The following is a 14,826-nucleotide window of genomic DNA, read 5'->3' on the forward strand; positions in this document are numbered from 1 at the left end:
ACAAAATAAGTCCCTGAAGGTTCCCTTGGAGCTGTCCAGTGAGGTGCTCCTTCCCCACCAAACCCAACTGCATATAATGCAGTAGCATAATCATGAATCTAAATTTTTTGGAGTGTTTCTTGCAAAGACATGATATGCTTATAATTTTCTTTAGAAATTTGCACTTGGCTGGAGATAACTCCTCCTAAAAAGATGTAAATGAAACTTTAATTGAAGAAGCATTACAACAATGCTTATTAAGAGCAGAAGATTCAATAAATACATCCCTACCTCACCCAAATGTATCAGAAGCTGTATTTAAATTGATCTTTATAAAAAAAAAAAAAAAATCTGGGAAGGCAAACAGAATTTTTAATTAAGATAATTTCAGACAAAATAGAAACTTCTGCAACTTTTCATTTGGTGAAGGAAGTGTCCATGTCCTTGTTTTATCTTCATTAATTTAGATTATGAGACACTTTTAAAGTGTCTAGGTTCAATTGTTCAACAAGTTCTAACGCAACACATGGGAGGGAACTGGAGAGAATCTTTTTCTACTTTCTTTTTTCCTGAAGTGCATCCAGTCAAAGGTGGCCACAACAAACTTGCTCACTCCATCTTTAGAAATAAAAATCACCTTTTGGTTGAGATAAAGAATTGAAAATTTCAGACCCTGAAAAATTGACTGAGAAACTAAGAACAACTGAAATAGGTGATAAAGCCAACATTTCCAAGGCTTCCAGAACTAGTGAAAAAAAATCTGTGTATATATAAAAAAAAAAACTTTCAAAAAACAAATCTGAATAATCATGTCAAATATAATTTCTCATTAGCTTTCTATAGGTAAAAGTGTTTAGCAACACTAAATAGTATGGTATTCAAAATATAGAACATCTAGTTTAATGCAGATTAATTTTTAACAAGAATTCCTATGCAGTAGGCAGATAGTTCCCACATTCCATTGTGATTGACAAGCCTGACATATGGAATAGTTCACAAATTCCCAGGTGACTGACAGATGGAGAATAGAAAGGCGGATAAAGTTGCCTAGAGAGCTGAGGACGATTTCATATTCAGCGGTTTTGATCAAAAGGATTCCAGATCTCACACTAAATTTAGCACCGCTGGCAATTAGTGCATGATTTATTCAGTCCTTTCATTTGCTGGTTGACAAATGGAAAACAAGCACAAAATTAAAAATAAGTTTATTTCCAGCATTTCGGATATTTAAAATGTGTGTGTCTTTGTTTGCACATAAATTAACATGAGATGAATTTATAGTGAGATTAAATCTGAAATGGAGATGCAAGCAATAAATAAGAGCTTTTTTATGTATCTTTCGGGTAGAACAGGTGTTTGAATTAAGAAATACTAATATGTTTAGCAGCATGACTCCACCTTTAGCATTAGGGAGTTGATGCTTCCCTAAATTTAGAATAATCTTTCCACAATTTAAGATTCTTTCATAAGCTTCCAGCATAGGTGACCATCTGTAAGTCAATACTAATGCTTTTTAGACCAATAATAATAAAGAAAATCTATCCCTATGTTTTCTGAACACAATTGAGGAACTGCATTTTTCCTACTGATGTGACTGCATAATTCTTCCAAGTGGCAGTTAATCACAAACATAGAGTATAAAAATTGTCTCAGTAGTGGATAACAATGCTCTTTTCTTAAAAAAAAAAAAAAAAAATAGATGAAACTTTTCAGATCTACAAATAAAAATTGTTGAAAATAAAATTCCTTTTTCTCAGTCATTCTACTCATTTTGGGGTGAAGAACCATTCACTCCAAAACAGTAGGTTCATGTGAACCTTTTGGATAAAGTATGGCAATATCTCATCTGAAAATGGAGAAAACAGCATGGTATGGCCACTCCTGGGGGAATCTACAATTCAGGAAATTTAAATTTCACATACATACTTTCAATGCAGAAAACAATCTATCTTATACTATGAAGACTGATAAAAATGTTCATTTCTAAATCTACTTCTGAATTTAGTGTGAGCTTGTGCTCATTTTCTGAGGGATAATGGCAGGCAATGTAAAGCTATGGATATATCTTTTATATACCTAAGTACAGTGCTGAATGGCTACGGAAAATATGATGATTTGCAGCTTGTAATGTTGTAAGCCTGTAAGTCTACAAAAGGTTCTCTTTTGCAACTAACACAGAGATATTAAGCAAATCTGAGCAGAAAAATAAATCACTGTCTTTAGTGGAAAGGTGGAGATAACTGACAATAAATGTTCAAAATCCTAAAGGATAGAGGGGTTTATTATGAATTGGGAATAAACTCTCAAGCCTACCATTTAACTTTATTACTTACTCGCTAGTGGAATTATTTTAAAATTTTGAGACTTCAGAAACTTGGAAACAGTAACAGAAAAAAAAGTGCAACCTAACTCTGTAGTCGCACCTACCTTCCAAGAAAGAAATGTCTGTTCCAAAGTCTTCATGAACATTCAACCCAATTTCTAGCTCATGGCTTGAGGAAGTCAGTAAGTTAGCATAACACTAGCACAGCACAGCCTGAGGAGCACAGCATACTTTGTGCTTCATTGCACTTTGTTTCCCCTCTTCGCAAGACCCTGTGGCTTAATATTGCCATTTTCTCCTCCCCTGGATATCTTTTCCTTGCTCCCAGCAGCAACGCAAAGTAATTCCCATCCAAGCAGTCATCGAGCAGTCATGTTTTTTATTTTCTTCTACCGACTTCTCTCCCCATTCTCCACATAAACTACAGCAAAATAAAATCATTCTTTCCATAAATGCAAATCCCCATGTCCTTTCTGCACCTCTGAAAGACAATAATTAAGCCTCTCAGCTCCTCCTTTTATTTTATACTTTTTATATTTAATAAAAACAACAATAATAAAAAATCTATTGCATATCCAGTATTCACAGTTGTGTGCTCTGGATGACAACATTTAGGTGAATGGGTAGATTGTCCAAATTTCTCGGGGGAGTATGGAGGAAGGGAGGAAGACCACATTGAGAAAATATGCATGCTAGATTATGCTCAGAAGTTCTAGATAGACTTTGCTTCTGCTCGTTTATTTTCTGGTATCTCCCTAGCCTTCTCTAAATCCTAAAAGATTAACATTGGATTCACTGAATCACTGACATCTATTTCATTTTGTCCTTATTTGTTTGCTCTTTCTTAAGAGTGGGAGAGAAGGCAGCAGGAATGAAAAGAAAAGAACTGCATGTTCACAGAATTTCTTGGGAGTCCAAAAGCCCAGAAAATCTGCGCCGCTTGGGATCAGTAGACAGAGGAGCTGCATTGCTGTTCTTTCCTGTATTATATGCAACAGCAAATGCTATCCTCTTTTGAAACCTGCAGACTTTCTGCTTTCATGGGCACAGCCATGCTTAGAAGACTCTGACTGGTAGCCCTGTAAGTATTTTTCAAGACATTCATATTCCATTCTTTTCATTTCTTTCTTCATGCCTTTCTTACTTTCCCCACCACCACCCTCACCCCCCTCTTTTTGACATACATGAAGGCAATGCTTAGTGGTTTCCAGTAAGGCAACATCTCATTTTATTTGTAGCTACACAGACTAAAGTCATGTCTTTAAAACATAATGTGAAATTCTGTAATTTCAAATTATACCAAACAGGTTGGATCCAGTCCAGATACTGAATTTTTTATGCTTCTGTCCTGTGGTTACCCATGTTTCAAAGTTCTTCATTACTCTGAGACTAGTATTATTGTTAGCTTTTCATTAATAGGCTAAAAACGGAATTTTGTTAAACTGGAAATGGAGTTAAACCTATGCAAAACAAGCTCATCTTTCCTTTGTTGTCATCATCGTTACAAGTGATCAGCATCCCCAGTATGGTATTTTTCCATGTGTTCTGTAGAAAACAGACTTTAAATCCTTGAGTTAGACTTAAAGATTTTTCTTGTTCTTCTGCTAGTAAAGCCTTGTACCTACTGAGAGTATGTTCACACCAGAGATGGTTGAATAATGGTAGAGGAATCAAAGAGGCAATGATTTTTTTGTGTCCTTATGAGTTAGTTGCCCAGCACACCATTGATTACTGAAAAAAAAAAAAAAAAAAAAAAATCTTTATTTTTCCTTGTGTAGTTCAGATGGTGCGTTTGGTGAATTGTTTACTACATTTACAATTTTCACACGGTATTGCTTCTTTGCCATGACTGGATGACTAAAGTTTTAAATAGAAGACTGGGAGAATAATGAAGAGTATGACTCTACTGGTAGCAAAAAAAAAATCAGATTTGAGTCACATCTTCATGAATCTGTCTTTCATTATTTGACCAGCTGGAGTTTATATCCATCACTATTTTAGCCTCTGCTGATTTTTCACTTCATCATAATGTTTTGGTTAAATTCAAGAATCCACTTTCTGGGCCAGATTCTGCTTTCAATTATGTTAGTGTAAATCTAGAAGAACATCACTGAAAGCCAGTGAAGTTATTTTTATTTATTCCAGGGCAACAGAAAATGGAGTCTGACCCCTCTGCATGTGCTGCAATCCCTTATATACATCTTTACAATCTTTGTATTTGTTTACAGACAATTTACAATTTTCCCCAAGAGACCTTATCACTTGTTCAGTGTGTGTTGTAAGAAAGGAAAGAAGGGTTCTTGCTTGATTTTTTTTTTTTCTTAGCCCTTTTATTTTTCTCTCCAGACACTATATTATGTGTTTAACTACTTAATATTATTTCCTCCCTGTCCACCCATCTGTTTATTTTTGTTGCTTCTTCCTCTTGGCTGGCTTCTGTATAGACTTTCCCCATATGCCTGCTAGTAATGTGAGTGAATATGATTAACAAGCACTGAAATGCACAAATAAAGATCCTACTTGAAACTGTTTCAGGATCTGCACATCGTAGAGGTTTCAGACCACATCAATTTCTTAGTACATTAAATACATTTATCATAGGTGTACAGATGAGAGCTACTCCACACGATGAGACAGTTTCCTTGTAACTGATGAGTAAGTCTTATAATGTGATACTTTCTGCCCAATAACTGTCTTCATCCATTGTAGCAAGACAGTGGCGAACAGCTCTGCAGAGAAGCATGTGCTGCACATTTGTATCTGTGTGGCAGATAGACAGAGCGGAGTCATGCCAAAGCCTCTGGAACTGTCACATCTTACACGGGTGTTGCAACTTCCTCTGCCTCTGCAAAAGCCCTACCGCTGCTGAATTCTTCCAGAGCTCTGCTTGTTTTTACACATATAATTTAATCCAGTGTTACTTCTCTGCATGAAAGTATCATGTGGAGGCCCCACTAAGAGATGGCTTCCTATTGTATCAAACATTACAGCTGGCATGCAATGGATGTTACTATTTGAGATGAAGCAACAGGTTGAGAGAATTGAGAAATTTAGAATGTGGGGAAAAAGAGGCAAAGACCAAGGTTACCAAAGCTTATATAGTATATTGATTTCTGTGACTAGGGATAGACAGTGGCAATGCAAGTTATTCAAAATAAATCCTACATCCCTGTATAGTTCTTTTTGAATGATCTATTTGAAACCTCTTTAGGCTGATTTTTAGAATTCCTTAACTGTTTTTCAACTGATTTTGTCTCAGCTGTGGGCAAGAATGACATACAATCTGTCCCACAAAGAAAGCTTTCTGCCAGGTAAGGGGTGCTCCAGGTCCCAAAACAGCTGTCCTGTTTCAGTGTTAATAACTCAAGCAGCGGATAGCTGCTACTCGTAACATTTCTACCCAAGGAAAATACAGTACCTGTCTTCCAGGTACTGAACAGTCAGTTTGTACAAGTGCTGCCGTAAATGATCAGTTCCTTGATCACTGTCAGCAATAGTGGAAAACCCTTGCTATAAATAATTATGTATAATCATTCATTTACATTTTCATAGTAAATATATTTTTCTGTGTTTACATCCTCTTTGTGCATGAACTCTGTGCATCTGATTTAGTCTTACTGGCACCACATTTTATGGAAAAAGACCTTTAAAATCAGCTGCTGCTGAGAGCTTATACTAGGAAGCCCAATCAAAAGGGTCATATCCATTCAATAGCAACACAGAAGTGGTGCCAGCCGGCTCATGACTGCTCACTGTTCAACTCTATATCTTAAACAGAAATTCAGAGACATAACATGTTGGCTTCATTTAGGAGACAGTGCATATATTTCATAAATGTAAAAGGAGGTAACTACTACTACTACTACTACTACTAAAATGTTATTTTCCTGAACAGAATAGGAAATTAATTAATTAAACATATTATTTACTTATGAATAACCCCTACTTGTTGATCAAATTCCCAAATTTGCCAAGGGAAAACTTGGTAAAAAAAATAAATAAATAAATAAAAAATGTAGTGTGACCTCGGTTATCCAGCAAGTGAGAGCTGTACATGAGTCTGAAAGGTACAGGTCTACCCACTGGTCTCCCAACCCACCTTACAGCATGAACCTTTGGAAAGAAAATGGGTATGCCTCTGAGTATGTGTAACTGGTTACATTTTGGAACTCAGATTTTATAATTAATAATAAAGTCAAAGCTAAATGGTTGTTGATAAGATGTTGAAATTCAGACTAAAATTTGAAAACATATGGTAAGTGTTGGGTGAAATCCAATGGAATAAAGTAATGGAATTTTGTACAAAGGCCACAGAAGGGAAATCGAAAATGTGCGATGATAAATTAATGTATGTCCAAGGGTTATGTGTCCTATCCAGCAATAAATACACTAGGAAGTAAAAAAGGTCAATGAGAGTAAATAAAGATGTGAAAAAGTAATTAAGGGTTGAGACACAGGCATATGTGAGGTATAAAACACACAGGTATGAGCATTGTCTGGACGTATTGCAGAATGAATTTCACCAAAAAAAATTATGATGAAAGCAAAGGTGAAAAATGAAATGAAGATCACAGAAAAGTTTAGATATATATTAAGGCTTTTTTCAAGCGCCTAAGGAACGGGAGGTCAGTAAGGGAGACAGCAGTGCCTCAAAGAGAATAGAAGGGTAATTTATTGAGAGGTAGACATTTCAGAAGAATTAAATGTTTTCTCTGATTTATTGTTCATAAAAGGAATGGGAGACATATGCCAGGAATAGACAAATACCAAAGGAAAACAGGATCATGCCAGAACAAAAAATCAGAAAGTCTGAAAACTTTGGCATAGGTTCTCAGTTGGTGAAAATCTGCCAGGTTCCTTTGCCCTTGGTAGAGCCAGTTAACCCATTAATGTTGCTACAAAAGATTTATCCCCGTATTTTCCGTATCTATGTAGAATGGCTTAGAGAAACATCCTAATATCTTCATATTCTTTCTTATTTTTTTCTCACTGACTTAGCTGAGAGCTTGTTGCATGTGCTTCAGATTTCCTTCTGTTCCCTAATCTATTCACTGCATACACTCATGTAGAACCTGAGGATGATAATTGCAGGTTTGATGTGTATCATAGATTTGTTGATAAGCAAAGTGATATAGGAATAGAAAAAAGCAGACGTACCTAATTCAGACAGGATTCACAAAAAAGGAGAGACCATTTTGGCCAACACCAGTGTATATGATTTATGGAGTACAGAATTTGTTTTCCTTCTGGCGTTTTCAGTGCAGGGACTGACTGTGTAAGTCTGCAAGTTAGATAGTGTAACACTTCAGCTGTGAGCAGTGAGACGTGCGACGGTGGAGGAGCAAGTTAGAAGTTCTGTAAAAGAAGGCTCCTGTGTGAATTTAACAATTTTTGGTAGCACATTTAATGAGTCATCGTACTGACTTGTAGGACTTTAGGATTCCATAGCTTGTCAGGATCAGATATACACCAGTACCCCTGGGAATCCAATGGCAGAGCAGTCCTAACATAATGTTTTGCGTATGTAGTGCCATGTGTGCACCAGGAAAGTGTCTTCTGCTTTTTTTTTTCTTTTTTTTTTTCTCCCATCAGTCCTGCTGCTAATGCTAGAGGAAGATGAATCTTTTTCTTGTGTTCTTGTGACCAAAATCCTATACATATTTTTTAATATAGTTTCCCTTGTTGCTTTCATTTTCACAAAGCTCTAAAATTATCCCATCACTGAAAACCTTTATTATTATTTCTACATTTTGTTGTTTGGGTGGATTGACTTAAACAAAATATCTCCATTGAACAATAATGATTAGATTCTTGATGCCAGCATTACATTATTGCCATATGGGAATGTATGAAGAAAACACTTTGTGTTGACACCTGGGTCAGGACTTCACAGTCACGTTCATTGGGTCAGGTTTGGGAGGAGGAAATTGAGCAGGGAGAAGGGGAGTACTAGAAATGTAACACAGTCACTTCCAGTTTTATTTTCCTTCCTTTAAGTACCCAGAACTAAGGCAGGTAAAGAAGTACCTTGATTGCTTCCATTTAATATTACAAAAATAAAAAATAAAATGTTGTGAGACTGTAAACAGAGTGAGCAGGAAAAAAAAAAAAAAAAAAGTGACTTCTGCAGGTGTTGCATTGCCAGTAACAAAATGGAAATCTACCAGCCAAATTTTTTTGTGAAAACATTTTAATCGTTTTCATACAGCTCTAAAATTAGCCCCACTGACAGAAAACTAAACTTAGTTAATGTATTTGTAGCTGTAAGGTGCTTTGATTTATTTATGAACAGTGAATATTTTATGGAGTTGAATGAGCATTGAAAAAAGGAGATGAATATTCACTTCACTTTTAGAAATGGGTTGTTGTGTATATACCTCTTCTAGGCTCACTTTCTGTGAACCTTCCAGTGATTGAAATTTGATTCTCCTGAACTGGTATCAGATTGTAGTGTCTGAGGGCATTCAAGGATAATGAATATAAAACTCAATCTAAATGAATCACATAAGGACCTGACCACATCTGTTGCAGCTAGGATAAGGCTGCATACAAATGTACAGTCACTAGATTTGGATTTTTTTTCTCCTAGCAGAATACTTGTTTGTTTGTTTTCTATTGAAAAAAAAAAAAGTTTTTTAATGAACTTAAAAGATTTTCAGTTGCGCAGGTTTACTTTTGAAAAAAAAAAAAAAAGAAAAAATATTTCACTAAGGATTAAACATTCTGCTTTAACATTTTCAGAATGTAAAATTTCATTTTTAAAAAAACTTTAAAATTACTTTCCATGTAGAAATACATTTTTCTATATTATCCAAATTAGTCATACATTGGAAACAAAGCTAAATGTTTTGACTGTCTGAAATAAATATTTTTACGTGTCATTTGATTTTTTTTTAACTGTTCTGTTGGAAATTTTGGATCTTTCACTTCTTTGATAATCATACTCTGTCAAAATTTGCAGACTTTACAGAAAAAAAAAAAAAAAAAAAGGAAAAAACCCTACAACTTTTTACATATAACATTGTCATTCATTGTGATAAAAATATTAGCCCTATGTGTGAGGGTCCTATGTACTCTTCTAACAAATACCTCCTAGACAAATTTTCATGACAGAACGTCACTCATAGCAGTGCTTTTTGCTACTATAATTATTAAAAATTATTATCAAATATTAAAAGGTGTTTCGGATCAATACAACAGAGGAAAACTATACTGCAAGTACTTATAGGAAAGAACAATGTGAAAAATTACTATGGATGCTGTTTCAATAAATTAATCTGTCCAAGCAGAGGGCTACCAGTTAAGGAAACTTTCTGGTAACAAACACACAGTTTCTTTAGCAATGTGCTAACAGGTAATGAAAGAATTTTTCTCCCAATTTTCTTCATTTTTTTTTCTCCCAGGTATACATGAACTTTTGTATGCCATATAAAAAGATTACTTGTAAGGCAAGGAAAACAAATTTGTGCATTTGCATATGCCATGCTAAAAGCAACACCATATATCAGCCATCCTGTTTAACAGTCTGCCATGTTAGATCAAACCTACCTTTGCTGCTAGTCTGCTCTAATATACTTAAATGCAATCTGAAGTGGAGGAAGGATGTTTCTCCACCTCTGGAATACACTGGCCCTTTTGTGAGATGCTAAGTAATCTGTTAATTAGATTAATAATTTGTCTCAGTGCCTTCATTTCAAAGAAATCATCTACACCCTAATTTTGTGTGATGTCCCTATAAGGATATAACAGTAGAAAGGGAGCAGGCTAGACTTCCTTAGCATGCTGAATCCCTGTTTACAACAAAAATAGGAAAGGTGCACCATGTGTTGACCTTGGCCACCAGCCTGTTAGTAAGTACAATCCGGGCAGATACATTTTACTAGATATGATCATCAAAAAGTGGATTATGTAGCTGAACTCTGTTCCAATGCTGAAGCATTCAAAATCTATTTGGAAAAGTGTCAGCAATATAGTGCTTGTATCCATAAGAAGCCCCTGGCAGCAGCTTCTGCACAGGTTATTATGCTATCACCTGAAACCAATTGCCTGAAACAAGCTGAAATAAGTTCTTCCTTAAAACATCCTACTCTGAATTCTCATTAGGTATTTGGACTAGCTTAGCAGCTGGTTTCAGACTTCCTTTAAGAAACAGAAAGATGACTTTGATTGCTCGGCAGAGAGCTCCATGAGTTGGTGTTTTTTGTTTGTTTATTTTGTTGTTATTGTCAATGATGTTTTCTGCCCTTTAGGTATGGAGGCTTTTCGGTTTCTTTAGAAATGACTGATAAATTCCTGTGCACTGGTCTATTTATTTAATTTCTGTAATGTGCCCATTTATAGGACAAAAGATTAAGTTTTAATGTAATGATGCACAGCTATGGTCAAGGTTCTCCATTAATTAGGAATAGAAGAGAAACTAATGACATGTTCACAACATGCAGTGAAACATGTTTAATTAACATGGAGAGGCCTCCAAAAATAGTATCTAACTGAGCTAGCTCCAAAAGCAGTAATATTGCATTTACTTGGCAAACCACTTAAGCTAATTAGCCTTGCAATGAGAGCGGGCTTAGTAGCTCAGTTATATTGTCCTTCCTCTGCAGGCATATTGCTTCTGGGCCTAAGTGAGGGATCTGGCACTGTTTTTCACCCTGTGAACCTGCTACCATAATCCTGCTTGCTACTTGCCTCCCAGACTTTGCCACATGTTCCCCTATATTTATGGCAGACTTGTGTGACCTGGTCACTGGATGCTGTTGTCTCTTGGGCTGACCATACTGATATTGTCAAGTTCAACATGTGCTTAAATGTTCAGGGTATTATGACATATATATCTTATATATATATATTATGTCATAATGACATAATATATTGATATATATATAGCTGCATTTTATATCACTGAAAAGGAAAATTAACTAAAAGATAAATTAGAAAGATATCCATAAAGAACAATAACTGAAAGTGTAACATTATGCACAGTCTGTTTACAATAAAGACTGAATACTCTGTAGAAGTAGAAAGAAAAGAATACCAGTAGGAATTACAGAATCACAGAATGGCCAAGGTTGGAAGGGATCTCTGAAGATCATCTAGTCCAACTCCTCTGCTGAGCAGGATCACCTAGAGCACATTGTGCAGGACGGCATCCAGGCAGGTTTTGAATATCTCCAGAGAAGGAGACTCCACAACCTCTCTGGGCAACCTGTGCCAGTGCTCTGTCACCCTTACAGCAAAGAAGTGCCCCCTTGTATTCAGCTGGAACCTCCTGTGCTTCAGTTTGTTCAAATGGTAACAGACATTAGGGGCAAGATGGCATTTGTGGAGCTGTTGAGGCACTTAGTTGGCAAGCAGAAGAGTATCCCAAATAGGGCAGCATAGGACAACAGAATCAAAATTCATAGTTGGAACATAATAGTAAGTGCCCAGAGAATTGTAATGGCTAGCTTTTGCTGTTCTTAAAGTACAGAAGTTTCTACAAAAAGACTATAAATATATTTCTAAAGCTATGACAACCTACATGTGGGAATGTAGGAAGCCTTAAACCTCCAGCTCATCAACACCTTAGTTTCTGATGTATGCTGAGACATTTAAAGGTATCATATCTTCATAATCATAGAATGGCTCAGGTTGGAAGGAACCTTAAAGATCATCTTGTTCCAACCCCCCTGACATAGACAGGGATGTCACCTACTAGATCAGGTTACCAAAAGTCTCATCCAACCTGGCCTTGAACACTTCCGTGTGGATGGGGCATGCACAGCTTCTCTGGGCAACCTGGTCTTGTGCTTCACCACCCTCATAGGGAAGAATTTCCTCCTAACATCTAATCTAAATCTACTCTCTTTTAGTTTAAAGCCATTCCCCCTTCTCTTGTCATTGTCTGCCTGAGCAAAAAAAAAGTTGTTCTTCATTTTTTTAAGCCCCTTTTAAGTATTGAAAATCTGCAATGAGGTCTTCCCTGAGCTTTCTCTTCTTCAGGCTGAATATCCCCAGCTCTCTTAGCCTTTCTTCATAGGAGAGATGCTCCAACCCTCTGATCAACTTTGTAGCCCTCCTCTGGACCCACTCTAGCAGATCAATATCCTTCTTGTGCTGGGGGCTTACATATGCTATTCAACATGCTTAATGTGTAGATTAGGTGTCTTGGTTTGCCATAAAAGTTCTGGAGCAGTAATTATGAAAGAACATTTGTGCATATATAACAGTAACACATTAATAATAAATAGTAGCACAGTAATAATAAAATTCCTTTTTCTGTTTTTTTTTTGTTTGTTTGTTTGTTTTTGTTTTTGTTTTTAGTGAACATGCTGCCTTCTTTGTGTGGAAGCAAACAACCAAAATTTTTCATTTATAGGAAAAAAAAAAAAAAACTGTGGAGAAAAGAAAGTACTACACTTTAACAGTGATACCAAATTTGAATAAGAAGTATATTTAGCTAGTGAGTTAAAGTGTCTTTGCTTACTACCTAATACCTTTGTAAAACAAAGACATATGTGTGAACTAAGATTTTATATAATTTCATGTTTTGTCAGAAAGAAACAGAGGTGTTATTACCTACATAATATATTAAATAATAGAAATTGTATGGAAAGAGAGATGAATCCCCCAAAGCTTTTTCAGTTGTTCTTTTTCTTTTCAAAATAATAATAATAATAATAATAATAATAATAATAAAATAAAAATCAAGTAGAGAAAAATAAAAATGCATTCTTGTGTTACTGTTTTTTAAAAAGGAGAAAATTTGTTTTTATGCAGATGCAGTTTGCCAGATTTCATCCTTGAGTAGATTCTTAAAGGCTATTATTTGTTTGTCAAAGAAATGATGGCTGAAACTGCACCACTACAACTCAGGTAGACAACTCTATAATAAAGTGAGTAACATTCCTCTAAAATATAAGGAGAACTGATTGTTGTATTTATTACCTTGAGACTAAATCCAGAAATCAGAGTGATTTTTTTTTTCTTAGTGGTGTTTTGTTTTAAAAAAATATGTGTAGGCTGTTCATTTATAGTGACTTAATCTCAAAATCCCTTGGGAACAAAAGCTGTGAATCAACTGGCCTGTCATTTGATGCCAATATTCAGAAAATTACAAACTGAAAGCCACAGCCCTGTCTCAAGTGTCCAGATCCTCAACTCAAGGGGTAGAGAATAAAACTTTTTAGAAAGTGTTTCCCAACAGAATGACAGCTGTCACCACTAGTTTATGAAGATCTCACAGTCTCACTGGCACTCATGAATGACTAACTGGTTGAGACTTCTGATTTATAGACAGAGAAATAAAATTAATATAAGAATTTTGAAAACAGCACCCTTCCTCTACCAGAATGATAACCTGAATAAGAAGACAGATCATTTGGTTATATGACTGACAATTTTGAAGGTATTTTTGGCATATCTGTCCCAACTGTGAGCTAAATTTTAGTTTGAATAAGGACATAATCATGAGTTAATTATAATCAACATACTTCTCTTTTGTAAGTAATGTCACCTGCATACATAATCTGCAATATAGTCCAAAAAGTTTTCCTTCAGCTAGTGAAATAACATATAGATATAATGTAACTCAGGACTCTTAAAGCACAGAGAAACACCAGGGTTTCACCAAGGTGAGCACAGGCTAACAACACTTTACCCAGCTTCTAGCTCAAATTTTCCAGTGCATGTTGACATTTACGTTACCCCAGATGGGCTACTACTTGTGTCCAATGAGCTAGATTATGGCTAGCTTGCTGGATTGGGGTAACTGCTGGAGGATAGGGAAACACAGATGCTCTGGTAGATACACTGTTAGCATGTGGGATTTTCGTAATAAAGTTTGGTGGCAATTATAGCAGAAATGACAGTTCCAGGTAACACAGATATTGCTGTGAGGAACAAAAATGTATAAAATAAACTTAAGCTCCTGCTCACTGGGGATCTGAGGGTGGTACTATTAAGTTGCAAGTTACTGGTGAAAGGACACCAGTGTTTGCTCTTGTTTTCCTCTTCCAAAACAAGACTGAAAATCAGAAATAGCTGATGGTAGTAATACTGAAGTCAAGCTTAAAAATCTCAAAATGCAGTGTAAGATATGGCGTCCACAATCTACAGCCCCTGTGTGTTTTAGCCAAGTTAAAGATGAATAATTTGGCTTTTCAACTGACTATCCCTAAAACACACTCTCAGGATGTATTTTTGTCTGAAAACAGCAAAAAGAAACAAAGGAACTGAAGAATGTTGAAACTCTGACTACATCTTAAAGAGAGAGTTCATTGTTCATTTTGCAACTATATGTTTCAGTACTAGAAAGAAAGAAACTAGTATGAAATTACATTGTTAGTTTTCTGGGGTTATAATGAAGTTTCTAAACTAACAAAGAATGAACTGAATTGTATCTGAGAAAGAGGTAGTGAATCTACTGTATAAAACAAGTAAACACATACCTACTTGATAAACTTTACTTTTAGCTCTCAAGATCAGATTTTTCTTTATCAATTTACTTAGAAATCCAAATAGTCAGAAGTTTTTAAGGGCTTACC

The sequence above is a fragment of the Cygnus olor genome, chromosome 1 (assembly GCF_009769625.2).
Source record: "Cygnus olor isolate bCygOlo1 chromosome 1, bCygOlo1.pri.v2, whole genome shotgun sequence".
Classification (NCBI taxonomy): Eukaryota; Metazoa; Chordata; class Aves; order Anseriformes; family Anatidae; genus Cygnus; species Cygnus olor.